The sequence below is a fragment of the Ambystoma mexicanum genome, chromosome 7p, assembly GCF_040938575.1.
Source record: "Ambystoma mexicanum isolate Mex_15411 chromosome 7p, UKY_AmexF1_1, whole genome shotgun sequence".
Taxonomy (NCBI): domain Eukaryota; kingdom Metazoa; phylum Chordata; class Amphibia; order Caudata; family Ambystomatidae; genus Ambystoma; species Ambystoma mexicanum.
The window spans coordinates 802,376,739-802,393,726 of NC_090939.1; the positions used below are offsets into that span (position 1 = coordinate 802,376,739).

At 41.6% G+C, this 16,988-nt stretch overlaps 1 protein-coding gene across 1 annotated transcript in view; it reads left to right on the plus strand.

The window, feature by feature from the left end:
* The window catches only part of MFSD9 (major facilitator superfamily domain containing 9), a 203,706-nt gene that overhangs the window by 182,630 nt on the left and 4,088 nt on the right, over window positions 1-16,988 (plus strand). The window lies entirely within an intron of this gene.

The window sequence follows — 16,988 nt, forward strand, 5'->3', positions numbered from 1 at the left end:
ATATGTTAACCTTTGCTTCATTCCTCTATTTTTATCTTTTGCATCCCAACTCAGTATTGCTCTAAATGTACCAGTGATAAATCAATGTCCACATTGTACTAGCTATTTAAGTCACCTGAGAGTGTAGGAAGTGTCTGTGTGCCATCCCCAATGGTTATCATCTGATTTAGAGAAACAGAGTGTGTTTTGAAGTGTATTATAATTAGGGTTTCCTGTTTTAGGGGTTTATTTTATTTTACTTCTGGGGGTGTTTTTCCAGTGTTTTCAACAAATGTCAGATGTGTTTATCAGTGTTTTCCCGTTTGCCCCTTTCAAAAAATCACGGACAACTGTTTTTCCAGATGTAAACACAGAAATGTTATTTTATTGCTTCATTGCGTGCATATGTAGGGTAATCTCTCAATGTGAGATGTTCTAAACAATTTCATGTTAATCTTGTTAATCCAATAATCTGTTGCATTCCTACAAGTCAAAATTATTGTAATAAATCATGCAATACTTCTTCAAGGACTCTTTGCCCATCTGTGCCTTTTCTTTTCTTCCCATAAAGACTTTTATTTGGGGAAAAAGACCTTTCCACATTGGCACTGGACACGGGCTTCGGCGCAGGAGACAATTGGGCACTCCCATTTTGGCACGCCCAGTTCGGCGCTGTGACATTTGGATGCAGGGATCTTTTGGCGCGGGATAGTCTCATTACTGTTTTTTTGCAGAGATTTCTCCAGAGGTGTCATTACTGTTTTTTGCCCGAGGAGAGAGGTGGCATTATTTATCTTTTATTCTTTTTTTCAAAGTCTCATTTGGGATGGTTCAGTCTTTTTTATTGTGAAGTGCTCTAATGCTCTTTTTTTTTTAATTAGACTGTTGTATCATGGCAGTTAAATATGTAATTTTGCTGCTTCAGGCGCAAGGGCACTTTGGTCTTGTGGTTAAGTTCCAAAACTCCCAATCTTGCAGGCCGTGGTTCGTGGTTGAGCTAAAGCTTTTTGATTTAATTGTTTTTGCAAAATATCCCATGGCCTGCAAGACTGTGGGGTAGAGAACTTAACACAAGGCCTATATCTCCATCGAATTTGCAAATACGACGCTCATATAAGAATGCGAGTGCCTGGAGGGTGTAAGCCCTGGGATGGGGAAAGAGGTGGTAGTGGGCAGGTGGTGGGAGGAGATAGGTGGTAGTGGGCAGGGGGTTAGAGGTGGTAGTGGGCAGGTGGTGGGAGGACAGAGGTGGCATCTTGCAGGGGGTGGAGGAGAGAGGTGCAGAAACATTGCAGAAATAAATTAATTAAATCGGATCCACGGACCTGACAAACATTGTCCAGATAAATAAATAAACAAGGCCGTGGCTGAGGCCTGTCATTGGCACCAAAGGCTGTAACAGTCCTGCCCAGGTTCTGCTCTTCTGCCACAGCCTTGTTTATTTATTTATTTAGACAGTGTTTGAAAACCATTCAGTGACTAATGGCCCATCATTAGCAGTTTCCTGCCAGCATTGTGATGGGAGGGGCTGGTATTAGCTGCAGGGGGAACTGAAGTGCCTTATTGTTGCGCTTATGAAGAAATAAGCGCAACAATAAGGGACTAATTGACTGAGGGAAAAAAAAAAGCAATTCGAAAAAAATGCACTCAATTCACCATTCGGCCACAAGGTGGCAATGGTGCGTAATCACTTAAGGCATTAAATACAACACTTTCATAGAGCTGCTAGGTTAGCTTACTGGCACCCCTTGTGTCTTGAATACAAGACATCACAGCTTCGAATCGATAATCACCGAAAACCGGACTCCCCAATTATAATTGTTACATGTTTTGCTCCCTTCTGAAGAAGGCTTATAGAACTGACTGTTAAATTCATAATTGTTTCATCAAGAAACCTTGAGTATACATGTTTATTTGAATAACTGTCACTTTGAAACTCTGTGTTACAACCTTACAGTTCACAGTGACCCCTCTTGAGATAAGCCTGGCTGCTCAGCCACCCTACCAGCCTGTGTAGTACAGACTTGTACCAAAGGTTGGGTTCCTAGGGTACTGCACACAGGCTTGCCTAACACTGTTTGCAGCGGTGGGATTTATTGTAGACTTGTTACATTGAGTGTTTGCTTTACTTCTGGTCAACTAAAAACCTTCACAAGGCTAAGCTTCACTAGAACAGTGATTGTAACATGCCTAGTATGGATAACCTCAAGCAGGAAGCCCTGCTCATTTTAACCGTAGAACAACTGAAAGAAATGTGTACGTTCAGGAATCTCTGTTAAAGGAAAGAACAATGAATTGATTACAAGGTTGTTAGATCACTGAAGGTTGGATAGTGGGCTTATAACTCCTACTAATCCAGAAAATGTGGAAATTGATAATGAGGATGACAATTCAGAGTCTAACTCTAATGCCTTAGAAGAGTCAGAGGAGGGAGAGGAGTCCCAGGATAGGAGTCCCTCTTTTCCTCAGCAGGCCCTTTTGCCTGAACCTATATCCACTGGGACCCCACAAGGTCCATCACTGATTCCAGAATATGTGTCTCTTGAGAAAATGAGACTTGAATTGGAGTTTAAAAGGTTGCATGCGCAAGCTGAAGCCAAACGTCAGGACATCAAACTCAGGGTATTGGAAATGCAACATGCTCTTGAAATGAAGAAATTGTCTCTTGAAACTGTTTCCTCCCAGAGTCCTCTAAGTCTTCCAGTCCCAAGAGGCCTTGCCTGCCCAAAGGAGCAGTGAGTATGTATGATGTGAAACTTGATATTTTGGATTGGTTGGGTGTTTTTGAATACAATCATGTGGTTCAGGGTCTCACAGGTAATCAGTTGATTACTTGACGTTTGTCTAGGCTCCCCCAGGTTGCAACCGATGATGTAATGGAGATGGGGGAACTTGAACGATTGGAGTATGAGAATGTGAAGCTGGCTTTGATATCTAGAGTTGGGAAAACTCATTCCCAGTACCTTAAGAGGTTTAGGATCCTCACAAAAACTGATGGTACCCCCCTGGGTGTGTGAATGTTTGAAAAACGTAGATGGATGGGTTAAGGGTTACAGATAACCTCCTTTGAAATAATGAGAAATTTGTTTTGGAATCTATTTTTGATGCTTGCTCTCCTGAGCTGTGACAGCGCTTGGCTAACTCAAAAGAGATTGATCCCAAGGAGCTAGCAAAAGCTGCTGACTTGTGAGTGGCCCTGTTGGCAACCCACAAGGATTTTGGGGTCACTTACAAGAGGGATGAGGGGAAGTAGCACAAGAAAGATGACAAAGAGAATTCTAAATCCAACTACCCAAAGGAGGGCCACAAACATAAGAAGGGTAAGCCATTTGGAAAACCGGGTAAGTCTAGTGAAACCTCTGATGCCAAACCAGATGGAGGTCAGCAGAAACCCCCATTTCAGAAAACATTTGGTAAATGTTATGCTTGTGGGTCAACTGACCATGTGAAAGGAGATCCCAGATGGAAGGGTAAACCTTCTGGGGGCCACACTGCCTCTTTAGCCTGCATCCCTGAGGGAGAAGTTCATATGGCAAGTGAAAACTTTCATCTATTGGCTGATGACCCCATTGGAGTCTCAGCCAGTGTTTCTTTAGTGTCCCTAGGTCTGTGGGAACAGCAGAATGTAGATTTGTATAACTCTTATTTCAGATAAAACAAAATAATATTACAAGGACAGTGTACTTGTAAGTGGTCAGGAGACCCCTGCCATTAGACACACCGGGGCCAGCATTACAGTGGTGGATGAAACCTCTTTCAAACCTGAGGATGAGGCACCCAAAGGCCCCACTAAGCTTGCTTGAGGCCCTGTCCAGAAGGTTCCAATACTACCAGCTCTCATCCAGTGCAACAATATGACTGTAACAATACCTGTCAGTGTACAAAATGAGGTGCCTGGGAGAGTCCTGTTGGGGAATGACTTAAAAGCTCTTGTAGTTGTATCAAGCATCCACAGGCTTCCCAGTAAAAGGAAGCATGAGCAGACTAGACTGGCCAGAAAGGCAACTTTGGATGACTCTCAGTGGGTAGTTGCTGAAGTACCTATAACTCTCGGCTACTCCAGTCTGGCTTCAATCTTGAGATTCAGGCTACCCTTCTTAATATGCCCATAGTGCCCAACGTGTTTGGCAAAGCGGTGGAAGGTGCTCTAAAGAGCGCATAAAAAGAATATGACACCCTAAAATCATTGGGGCAGCTCACAATTAAACCCTCCGGACAAAGAGGGGCTATCATTTTTGCTGTTTTAGAGAGCAAAACTCTCAACGTGCATCTGGTAACAACCAGGGTCAAAGCTCGTCCTGGGGTTCATCACAGGGACAGTACTCTAACAGGGATTTCAAAGAGGCCAAAGAAGGTCTCGCAGTAGGGGTAGATCCTCCTCCTTCAGAGGCGGCTCAACACCTCTCAAGCAATGACCACCTGCTACAGGTTCCCTCCCATGCTACTCCAGTAGGAGGCCACATTTCATACTTTCCACGTATGAAATGGAATCACTTTGGACAAGTAGGTACTTTCAACCGTAACGAGCAGTTATTGCATGGAACTGATGCAGCAACCAACCAACCACCCACCAAGGAAGAATAACCTATCCTGTTGGAAGAGGTGACAGCACTGCTCTTAAAAGACGCTGTAGGAATCGTCCCAGCGAACCAGGTAAAGAAGGGTATTTATTAAATGTACTTCCTTGTGCCAAAAAAAAGACCTCAAGATGCACCCTGTCTTAGACCTGCACCCTGCAAACACCTATGTTAAGCCACAGAATTTCTTCATGACAATGCTACAGGAAGTAATTGCACTGCTAAAGCGGTTGGACTACATGGCAACCTTGGATATGAAAGATGCATACTTTCATATTTCAATGATCCCAGCACACAGAAGATTCTTATGTTTTCAAAATAGTCAACCAGCACTACCAATTCAAAGTGGTAACCTTCGACATAGCCTCCACTCCAAGGGTATTCACCAAGGTACTGGAGATGGTGGCAGCGCATCTACGCAGGAAGTCGGTCCCAGTGTACCCTTACCTAGACGACTGGCTAATCACAGGGGAGAACCCCCAAATCTGCAAGCAAACTACACAAAGAACAATCAATCTACTTTTTCAATTGGGTTTCTACATCAACCAGAAAAAGTCAAGCCTTGTATCAAACAAGACCAAACAGTTCCCCGGAGCTGTCATAAAAATCGAAGAGGGTCTAGTCTTTCCGTCAAACGAAAGAGTACAAAACATACCGTTGAAAATACCTCTGTATCTAGCCGGTCACCAGATAGCTGTACGCAAAGCAATGCGCCTCCTCGGGATGATGGCATCATGCATTTACCTGGTCCCACATGCACGATTGCTCATGCGCCCAATGCAGGATTGGTTGGCGAAACAGTGGTCTCAGGCAAGCGGTCAATGGGACGATCTTGTTGTCATTTTGCCAACCCTAGTGCAAGCTCTACGCTGGTGGACAAAGGAGAACCTGGCGATACAATCGGTCATCACAACAGGCGCATCACTCGCTGGGTAAGGGGCCCATTACCTTCATCTCACAGCGCATGGTCTGTGGACTCAGATCAGAGCCCAGAATCACATCAACCTTCTGGAACGTCTAGCAGTGCTCAAGGCATAACAAGCCCTCCAAGGACACCAGACAGATTAGTCAGTGCAAATACTGACAGACTGCACCACTGCTATGATTTGCATACACAAGCAGGGGGGCACACTCTCTTCACACCTGTCCAGTATAGCACAAAAAATATGGAAGTGGGCACTCAACTGGGGCATGTTCCTAACATCACAACATGTTGAGGGGAACACAATTCTCTAGCAGACTCAGTAGCAGAGATCCTCTGCCAGAAGAGCACGACTGGCAACTCAACAAAGATATTGTAGACTGCATCTTCACACAGTGAGGCACCCCCTCTAGACTTGTTTGCAACAAGACAAAACAAAAAATGCCCAGACTTCACATCCCGGTTCCCCCAACAAGACTCCAAGGGGAACACCCTGTAGAACAACTGCTCAGGGAAATTTGCCTATGCTTTTCGTCCAACTCTGCTGATGAGCAATGTTGTTAACAAAATGCACCAAGAACAAGTGACATGAATCCTAGTTGCTCCTTTGTGGGCAAGACAGCCTTGTTATCCACATCTGCGCAAACTGGCGATGTGCGACCCGATAAAACTCCCCTACCCCGTCAACATGCTCACACAACACGGGGGAACAACATTGCACCGTCAACCTCAGTCTATGAACTTGGCAGCTTGGCTCCTGAAGTCATAGATTTGGCCATTTAAATCTACCTCAAAGATATATGAAGATCCACAAGGAGGCACGTAAACCTAACACTAGACACTGTTACTTTAACAAGTGGAAAATATTTGTTTTGTGGTGCCAGACAAAACAAATAAGCCCAATAGCATGTACTCCATCTCACATTACTCATTATATGCTTCACTTACTACAATCAGGGCTAGTACTTAACTCAGTCAAGGTTCACCTAATAGTTCAATCCACTTACATCACTTCTCAGAGTAAAGTTTCTTGGTGGAAAATCCCAGTCATTAAGGCTTTCATGGAGGGAGTAAAGAGAATCCAACTCCCCCATTTCAAACCCGCCACCAGGGTGGGTCTTAAATTTAGTACTTGCATAACTCATGTGACACCCCTTTGAGCCTATGCAAAAGTCCAGCCTTAAACACCTCACTTATAAAAAGGCTTTTCTGGTGGCTATCATCTCCATAAGGAGAGTCGGTGAATTGCAAGCCTCGCCAGTGGAAGACCCTTTCTTTGTTATCCACAAAGACAAATTGGTATTAAGAACGCACCCTAGGTTTATCACCTAAGTTCATTTCAAAGTTTCATGTCAATCAGGCCATCAAACTATCAGCTTTCTTCTAAAATCCATCAAGCTCAGCTGAGAAAAAATCTCCATACACTTGATGTAAGGAACGCAAAGGAAAACAGACCAACTGTTTGTCTCCACAGCTCCAGACAGGGAAGGAGACTGTGTTTCCAAGAACACCATCTCCAGATGAATAGTCGGATGCATACAGCTCTGCTACTCTCTGTCAAATAAAACACTGCCTTTCACACCAAGAGCTCACTCGAGCTACCTTGTCCTTTATTGCTAACATCCCAATGGACGCCATTTGCAAAGCAGCTACATGGAGCTCCATCCACAATTTTACTCAGCACTACTGCATTGACACACAGTCTAAAGCAGATTCCCAGGTGGGAAAAGCGGTGCAAAACATCTATTTGCCGCTGTACCTTCTCACAACACCTTAACTTCTCCAAACACTGCTCGCTAATCTATGCATAGCATGTGATCTAAGCAGATACAAGCCTCCAAAGGGATACACTACTCAGGTAATCGTATTTAATGCTTGCATCTGCTTAGATTCACATGTTCCCACCCTTCCTCCCCTTGGATAGAAGGTGCATAGATGTTTTCTGGGCTATAGCTGATACATAATCTGCTTTACTACACCTGTACTCGCACTACACTTCATGCAACCTCATGTCAGAAACAAATCAATCTGAGGGACCTTGATGCGTGAAGCATCATGGGCACAGTGAACGTCACACTAGGGATAGTATTACGGGCACGCCCGGTTGACAACCCTTTTCGAGTTTCGAAAACAACTGTAATACTCTGCAGCTAGTCGGCCTATGCATAGCATGTGAATCTTAGCAGATACAAGCATTATAAATATGATTACAGTGAGTAATGTATCCCATAATGTACATTCTACCTTGCTCCCCTGTATGAGTGTCATTTAAATGTAGAGAATGGCCTGCTTCCACTGGTTCCTACAGGATTGAACTCTTAAGAATAAGATGCCCAAGGATTTTTGTACTCTGCTCTAAACAAGTGTGGGTAGTCTTCTCAGAAAATGGACATACAGCTTTCTCTGAACATGCCCGTGTAACTTCCAATGAGCATCTGGAAGCTGCTTTCAAACGGTATATGTGTGCAACTGCAACTCTATTTATGCATGACAGCGTTTCTTGTGCCTGTGGGCTGGATATGTGTTATTCTCCAGTGATAGGTACTTTGTTAAAAACCCACTGCCCTTTCACAATACAAAAGTCTGCCTGTGCATTCAACAAAAAGGGACTTCAGAGGTTTTAACACTTTGCACAATGCATTGTATAGAACAAATTCTCTTTCTTCCTTTCTGTTGCTCAAATATCTAATTTATGGCTAGGCCGCCCCCAACTGCTTTAATGCCTGATATCTCTTGTAATATAATGTAATGTAATTGTCATTTGTTTAGCACCTTTTCCCATTGGTATGGCTACAAAGCGCTGTAGGTGAACGCCCTGGGTGGCCAAAGTCCAAGGTATGGGGAATTTGTCAGAAGATTTTAGAATGCTTGTTTGCATTTTTTGCCAATACGGAGGTAGGTAGAGGTGGACAGGTTCTGCTAGCTAACCATTTTGAGCTGGTATGTGGATGGGTAATGTGAGGTAATCTGGAGGGTATGTGAGTGCAGGAGACAGTGCCCAGCTAGACTGAATTTCTGTCATGGGAGATAGCTGCATTCTTATGGCAGAGGTGTTGTGAAATGTGTCTTAAAGTAGTGTATGCTAGCAGATGCGTGTGGGAGGGTGGCCACGCCTTCGGCTATCTTCCAGAAGCATGTAGTTATATGTACCTGTGTGTCCTGGCTGGGTTCTTGGCTTTGTAGATGCAGCTGAATTTAGAAGGGGGCATATTCTTAGACGATAGTCTGATAGTGTGTAATGAATACACTATGATCCAGATGATTCAACACCTAAACGTTGGATGTGAACATTTGAGATTTATAAAATTAGTATTATCAGGTTCTGTAGATAGGTGCGCACGATCACATGAGTCAGCGTTTGCTGTGATAAACACTGGAGGATTTAATCTTAATCTACTAATCTTTACATGACTCCCTATGTGAATTCTTGCATGAATTGGTATATATAATTTTTAGCTATGAAATGCAAGTTGTTTTGTGTTGCTCAAACTTTGCATCACGCAAGATATGGGTTTGTTAATAATTAAAGTTTGGGGTTTTAAAAGGTAACATGTATTTTCTATTCAGTTTGGGAGTGAAGAAATGCTGATTTCATCCTATAGAGAGCACCGTTGATGCATCTTCTGTATACTCCTTTTTCATGATATCAATATACGTGCAGGCATAATTCCTTTGGCCTCTCGTAAGATCAGATAAACTGCTGCATGGATTTAGCGAATGTATTGTTATGAGGCTGATATTTTGACAAAAGATGACCGGTCTCTTTAAAGCCCAGAAGCCAAGCCCATTAGCCAAAATCTGGCAATTGTTCATTGGGCTGTCCCTTTCAAAACAATAGATCAATTCTTCTATCAGTATTACCCGATTTGATGCACTCCAATTGATCGAATGGTCCATTTGACCAATTTCGGCCTGTACCATTCAATCGATTCGATTCAAAAGTTGGGTAAAAAATACAGAACACTGGGAGTAGGGTTGCGGGGGTGTCCCCCGCGCCCTTTGTTTGGTATTATTAGCCTTGGGAGGGTTGCAGGGGTGTCCCCCACTTCCTGAAGATTGGAGGCGGGGAAGAAAAAAAAAACAAAAGAAAAGGGGAGCTTGCAGCATCGAATCTGACCCGTGATGGAGGGACGGACCTGACGCTGCAGGGTCAGGTGAGGCAGCAGACGAGAAAGTGGGGGGGAATTATTAGCGGGGTTGGGGACATAGATTGGTTGAGTTTGACCATGGTAAAATTGTACTTGTGGCGAAATACACTACAGTCAATTCCGCCTTGAACAATTCTGCCATGGCAAACAACCCAGAACCGTTCTATCTGTGCTTATATCTTGTGAATGCATACCTGAACTGAGGCTAGTCCTTGGGAAGGAACTATCTAACAGTGTCAAGTTACCCATCTTAATTATCAATATTCCTAGGCATGTTCATTTCGAATTACATACAGTGGGATTCAGAGTAAAATACATGCATGTCAGTCAAAATAGAACTTTAAATGAGGCTTTGGTTGTACTCTATATTTCACATTATTTTGATTCAAATGAAACACATGCACATATACTCACTGAAGTTATATACAATGTTCTAAGCAACAGAAGTGCAATTTACATTCTCTGTACTTTGTGCTTTGTACTTGGGTCCCAGGACACCACATATGACTGCACTCCAACATTTTGGGCCTTGTCTTTTCTACATGTTTTTAAACTTGATTCGGGCAATAGTTGAAGTGTTCAAATTCTAGTAATTTCTGTAAAGTATCAAATCAGCCCTTGGAAATGATTGCAATTCATAATTCATCTTCATTTTATGAAATTATTGTTGGGACCACGCATTTAGTCACAATGTGCACTTTAAACGGGCATCCTTTTTGTCATAAGCAAACACAATTAAAAATCAGATAAGTCCACGTTTCCGGACACCAAAGAATATGGAAAAAACACACTGCAATCATTGGGAAATCTGTCCACAAAAATTAAATGGCAAAGATAGGATTGAACTAGCAAATGGAACATAGCAACAAATGGATCAACTCATCAACTGCAATGCCAAATTTGTTATGTATGGTGTTCTCTGCCAGTGTGGTAAATTGTACGTTGGTAGCACTCTACGACCACTTAGAATATGGATAATGGAACAATTAAGAGCCATCAAGAATAAAGATTGCAGATACCCGATGGCACTCCATTACAACTTGGAATACCCAAATTCATCGACCTTCATTCTAAAAAGTTATGAGTTTCGAGATGGTGAACCCACCATCTAGGGGTGGCAAGCGCGACCTTAGAGTACACCAGAAGGAGGCTAAATGGATAGAAATCATGGACACATGCCAGACTTGTTTAAATCAGGGCAATTAATTCTATATCCACCTCTAATGCTATATAAGAACTAGGAAAACATTTTTTTTCGGTTTGTATACAGTAATTCGTAATATTGTTTATTGAAGCAACATACAGATTGTGGCCATATTGATGGTTCATGTATTTATGTAATTTCTGTTGAATCATAACATCTAATTTGGCTAGACATTTTTGTTAGCGGAACCTGTAGATAGAAATATAATTTTACAATAATGTATATTGAAGTCACAAATAGATTGTGAACAAACTGCACATGAATGCATCTTTGTAATCATGCTGAATTAGGGCACCAAACACTATGGTTAGTGTTAGGTAGAATTATATGCAGTACCCTTTGGGAACACTACACACAATTAAGACTACAACTGACAGTACAATTTCACCATCGGTACAAGCCTGTACACCACAGTTATAGTGGTAGCAGTAGCGGAGCAGCCAGACTTATCTCAAGAGTAAGTGAGCAGTACAAATAGTTACACAAAGGACCGCAATTACTATGATTCAGGCAAACACTGACTCAAGGTTTCTAAGTAAAAGAACATATATATGTATTTACTTATCAGTTGTATAACAGTTCACCTTTCTAAGCAAGTCAAAAATCACAATCATAAATACACACACCATTTCCCTTAAATTCCAGACAAGTTAAGCTCACAAATGAAGTGGGAGCAAAATGGCACTCCAGCAATTTAAAAGGGAGCGAAAGACAAAGTTATTAGAAATTGGGCAAAACCAACAGTTAAGTAATCAGGGCAATGGAACAAGAGAGACTACAGTGAGGAGATCAGATAGAAAAGGTTTAGGGCCAAAATCAATAGGACAAAAGTCTTTTGTTCAAGATCACACAGTTCAGGGTAGTTTGCGGTAACGTTTGTGGCACAGATTCCAGACAAGGGGCCTCATTAGGACCCAGGCGGTAAGGGGTCTTTCTGCAGCTTTTGTCACTTCGCTTGGACTAAAACAAGGTTGCATCTTGGCATCGTTTCTATTTAATTTGTTTATTCTTGATATGGGTAACTCTTTTCTTCAAACACTCTCAGATGCACCTGAGATAGGTGGACAGCGCATCCCGTGGTTACTTTACGCTGACGATCTAGTGCTAATTTCTCAAACTCCTCTGGGTTTACAGAATTTGCTATCTGCGCTGTCCAAATATGCTCTGGAGAATCATCTATCGATAAATACTGAGAAATCGCAAATTATGATCTGTAGGCCCCTGGGGAAACGCAAATTACAAAACTCTGCATGGTACTTGCAGCAAAAACCGATGGACACAGTTTTAGAATATAAGTACCTGGGTATTTTCATTCAAAACAGTGCGAATGATCAATTTTACTCAAAAAAACTACAAACCAAACTTATATCTCTTATATCTCAGGCAAAAATTTTAGTTTAAGTATGGTAAATTTTCTTTAAATCATCTATTGTTATTTTATGAGCAAAAAGTATGTCCTATACTTACATACGGTGCTGAATCCAAATTATATACCAATGATCAGATGTGGAATAAAATAGAGGCGACCTTTTGGAGAAAAGTGCTCCATTTGCCAAATTGCGTCCCTATGCCGCTCCTTCGACTCGAACTGGGTATTAAATCAATAAACAGCAGAGTCAAATGGAGCATGTGTGTTTTTTTCCGCAAATGCCTGCTTGGAGTGTCTAATAATAACATACTAAGTACAGTTGCTAGCTATCTAATCTCTTCAAATCAGTACTTTCCCGATAAATGGCGAAATTTAGTTTTGAACACTCTACTGGAAGCCGACATCTCTCTACAGAATCTAATAGAGAACCCAGCTAGAGCCAAAACAAGATACTACCGATGGGCGTGGACTCATAACTACGAAAATTGTGCAAGGTACAGAGATTTTAATACAAACATCTTTCGCTCTAACTGTCTAGGGCAAATGACTAGCTATCTTCGGAAGTGTCCTTCGGCTAAAATTAGGAACCAGTTCTTACGTGTAAGACTGAATTTATGGCCAACAAGGGAAGTTCTGGTGAGACGAAAAATGATAGATGTTGAACAGAATTATTGTCGTTATTGTGAATCTGTCACCATTATAGAAACACTGCAACATCTGATAGTGACATGTCCTCACTTAAAATCTTTACGATCAAAACAATTTACTGAACTCATAAATCTGCATTTGGACCGAGATGAAGAGGAGATATGGAGTATTCTAGTAAACAGTCCTAGATTCTCAATCATGAAATCAATGGTACACTTCTTAGAAACTATTTTACAAACAGAAATACATCTCTAAACTGGTATGACTGAATTTTATGCAATGTATTTAATTCTATTTTGCCATAATATGGGAGAATGAATCATTATGGGTTCGCATCGAGAAGATTTTATATGAACATGTGATTATTTGAAACTCAACGCATATATGTAATTTTAAACTGCTCGTATGTCTTTTTTATATTTTGTACCAATGTGAATTTTGCACTAAATAATGAATCTTGTATTTATTTGTAATATTCTATTTTATTAACCTTGTATAAATATGTAAATTTGAAAAGTTGATTGAATTCAGCTAAATCAAATAAAATAAAAAAAAAAAAAATAATGTATATTGAAGTCACAAATAGATTGTGAACAAACTGCACATGAATGCATCTTTGTAATCATGCTGAATTAGGGCACCAAACACTATGGTTAGTGTTAGGTAGAATTATATGCAGTACCCTTTGGGAACACTACACACAATTAAGACTACAACTGACAGTACAATTTCACCATCGGTACAAGCCTGTACACCACAGTTATAGTGGTAGCAGTAGCGGAGCAGCCAGACTTATCTCAAGAGTAAGTGAGCAGTACAAATAGTTACACAAAGGACCGCAATTACTATGATTCAGGCAAACACTGACTCAAGGTTTCTAAGTAAAAGAACATATATATGTATTTACTTATCAGTTGTATAACAGTTCACCTTTCTAAGCAAGTCAAAAATCACAATCATAAATACACACACCATTTCCCTTAAATTCCAGACAAGTTAAGCTCACAAATGAAGTGGGAGCAAAATGGCACTCCAGCAATTTAAAAGGGAGCGAAAGACAAAGTTATTAGAAATTGGGCAAAACCAACAGTTAAGTAATCAGGGCAATGGAACAAGAGAGACTACAGTGAGGAGATCAGATAGAAAAGGTTTAGGGCCAAAATCAATAGGACAAAAGTCTTTTGTTCAAGATCACACAGTTCAGGGTAGTTTGCGGTAACGTTTGTGGCACAGATTCCAGACAAGGGGCCTCATTAGGACCCAGGCGGTAAGGGGTTTACGGCGGCGTAAACAGCGCCGACCCTTACCGCCTGATTCCGAGGTCCCTGAGCGCCCTGGAGGTTTTAACACCTGCTTTTAGCAGGTGTTAAAATCCATGGCGCTAAGGGACCTTGTTGTTAATTACGCCACCGTAATTTACGGTGGCGTAATTAACGCCTTCCCCACTCCCATTATGCCCTATGGGGCAAAAATGGGAATGGGGAAGGGTAAATGGGTTAATGGGGACTTACCGCCCCACTCACCTCGGAATGGGGCGGTAAGTCCGCCAACCACCATGGCGTAAACATAGTTTACGCCATGGTGGTAAAGGTACGACCCAGGCGGTAACTTACCGCCTGGGTCGTAATGAGGCCCAAGGTTGGTTGGTAGAAAAGTTAGCTCAAAGAGGAGAGAAGGACAAGCCCTCGGATTGTAGAAAGATTTCAAACACTTTCACTGCAGCTGACCAAAACGGACAACCGGATTTGCACAGCACCTTAAAACGGAGAGGGAGCTGTAGCTGAGGCGGACGTTCCTGGTGGTTCCTGCAGACTCACAGTTCCTGAAGCGTCTGTCGGACTGACACAAAGTAGGAAGACTGGAGGGTCCTGCGCCGCCCATGGAAGAAACCAGCAGCAGAGCAAATCAACAAATAAAAGGTGCGCTTCTTAAAACCCAAGCAGGGTCCGACCTTCCTGGCTATCCGGCCCACTGTAGCTCTGTACAGTGAATTCGACCAGAGGAGGGGTCCTGACTTGCAGTTTGGGCAAACTGGTTGGTCCCACCAGCTCAAAGGAAGAAGTTTCCTGAAGGATCTTCTCTGTCGTCGGATTTGGAGATTCAGACCTGCAACAGGGCTAAACCGGGCAGATCAGTCATGGTAGGGGTCCCCTTCTTCCAGTTCCTCATTGGTTTTTTCGTTCCAGTGGCGACTCTGCCGTTCCAGTCCCAGAGACCTGCTTTTTTATGCAGTGTTCCCCCATTCATACAGCCTGGCTGTCAATCACACAGCAGGGTGGCTGGCCTGGCAAGGCCAGTCCCCTTAGCCAATCAGGCAAGAGTGCGACTTGGGTTGCTAAGGCAACCTATGGCAGGGGTCCAAAGATCCCTCACATCCTGCCCCTCTAGACTATCAGGCGCCTTAAGGAGGGCTTCTGTGCAGAAGCCTGTGAAAAGACAGCTAACAAAGGAATCATCCCCGGTTTGGCGCGCAGAGTAAAACACGAGAAAGACTTTAACAAAAAGACATGGCGAAAAAACCCAGCCGGAGCCAAAATAAAATGTATTTGGTCAAGCTGGTTTATGTTCGAGGCTACTATAATAACCTAAAACAATATCACGTTTATGTAATATAAATACATAATCTATATATAGGAAAGTTAGGGTAGTTACCACTGCCACCAGCCAAGTCTTAATGTTAAGGGAGCGAAACAATGCTCCAAGAGGCACAGACAAAAAGGGATAAGAGTTAACCCTTTCCAATACTCCATGTAAGATGGGGTGTACGGGGGTCTGTGGTTTAAAGTGTCTATATAAGTTAATGGCAACTTTACATGTTTTTGCAAAATGGAGTCAGTGGGAAGTCTCATAGACAACCCTGTGTCACTGCGCTGAAGGTGCTGTGTAACACACACAAACAGTGGTGCACATGGAGTAGGTGAGTCTCCAGCGCCCAAGATCACACAAACAGTAAAAATACATATAGCAAAACATATGTAAGAGTGGGAAAAAGGCTCACACTCTTACCAGGTGAAAAAAATAAATCCTAGAAATCCAGCAAAGTTGCTGGGGGACTCTTTAGGTAAGGGAAATCAGCCATTTATAAGAATTCTCCCTAACTGTTAGTATCTAAAAGAAACTTTTTTTTCTTTTGACAGCACAATTCATAGATATGATTATAATCTTAGTACAATATACCAACCTACAATTATGAAATTTGTTCTGAATATATTGTGAGGATTTCTAATAGCTAAACCCAACCATAAAAAGATTAGAACTGAGAATTTTTAAATGTTAAGTTACGACCATCTGGGACAACAAACATTGTTGTTGCCATTAAACATGACAATAGTCAGAGTTTAATGAATATGACCTACACACTTTAACAGATGGAATGATCACAATGGAACGTGAATACGATGACAATCTCTGCATGTATAAACAATGTCCACTATTTTCAAAAGCCAGAACCACGCGGAATGGTGTTCCAAAGTCTCCCGTAACTTTTAGAGAAAAATATATTCTAAAGTAACAGAACATAGGATAATTTAGGAAACGGTCTTGAGAATATATCAAATCTATTTTGGTAAACTTAACACAATTGTGCATCATTTTGGACTAGTAATGTCTTTCCATTTTCTTCCACCCTTTTTTTTCAGTTAAAAAATTCTAAAAAAAACAATTGAATATAGAACTTCCTGATGATTCACATATAAAAGTATGGTGAAATACATCTAGAGGGCTAACTGATATAAAGAGAATGTTGATATTACAAACACATTTATGAGATTACATCTTCAAGAAAATTGTGTTGACACATTAAATTATTGTTACATTGTGTATTTTGGAAACCACATTTCTAATAAAATTACAAACCAAATTCACTTTATTTCAACTGTCAGGCGCAATACCTGACCCTTACAACCTATAGAATCAGTTTATGAGCATTGGGTAGACACAATACTGTGGGTGAGTTTTACCAACGACAAACGCAAAAAAGCGAGAGATCATCACTGATAAATAAATGTATGTCTGCAACTATACATGATCTTTTTTTAACACAACAGAAAATAAAATGCTCAATCCAAGAGGAAGTAGTATAGTACACTTTTGTGAGTAACAGCTCTCTCGCTCTTTAAGAAAGACCTTTCTGATCACTTTG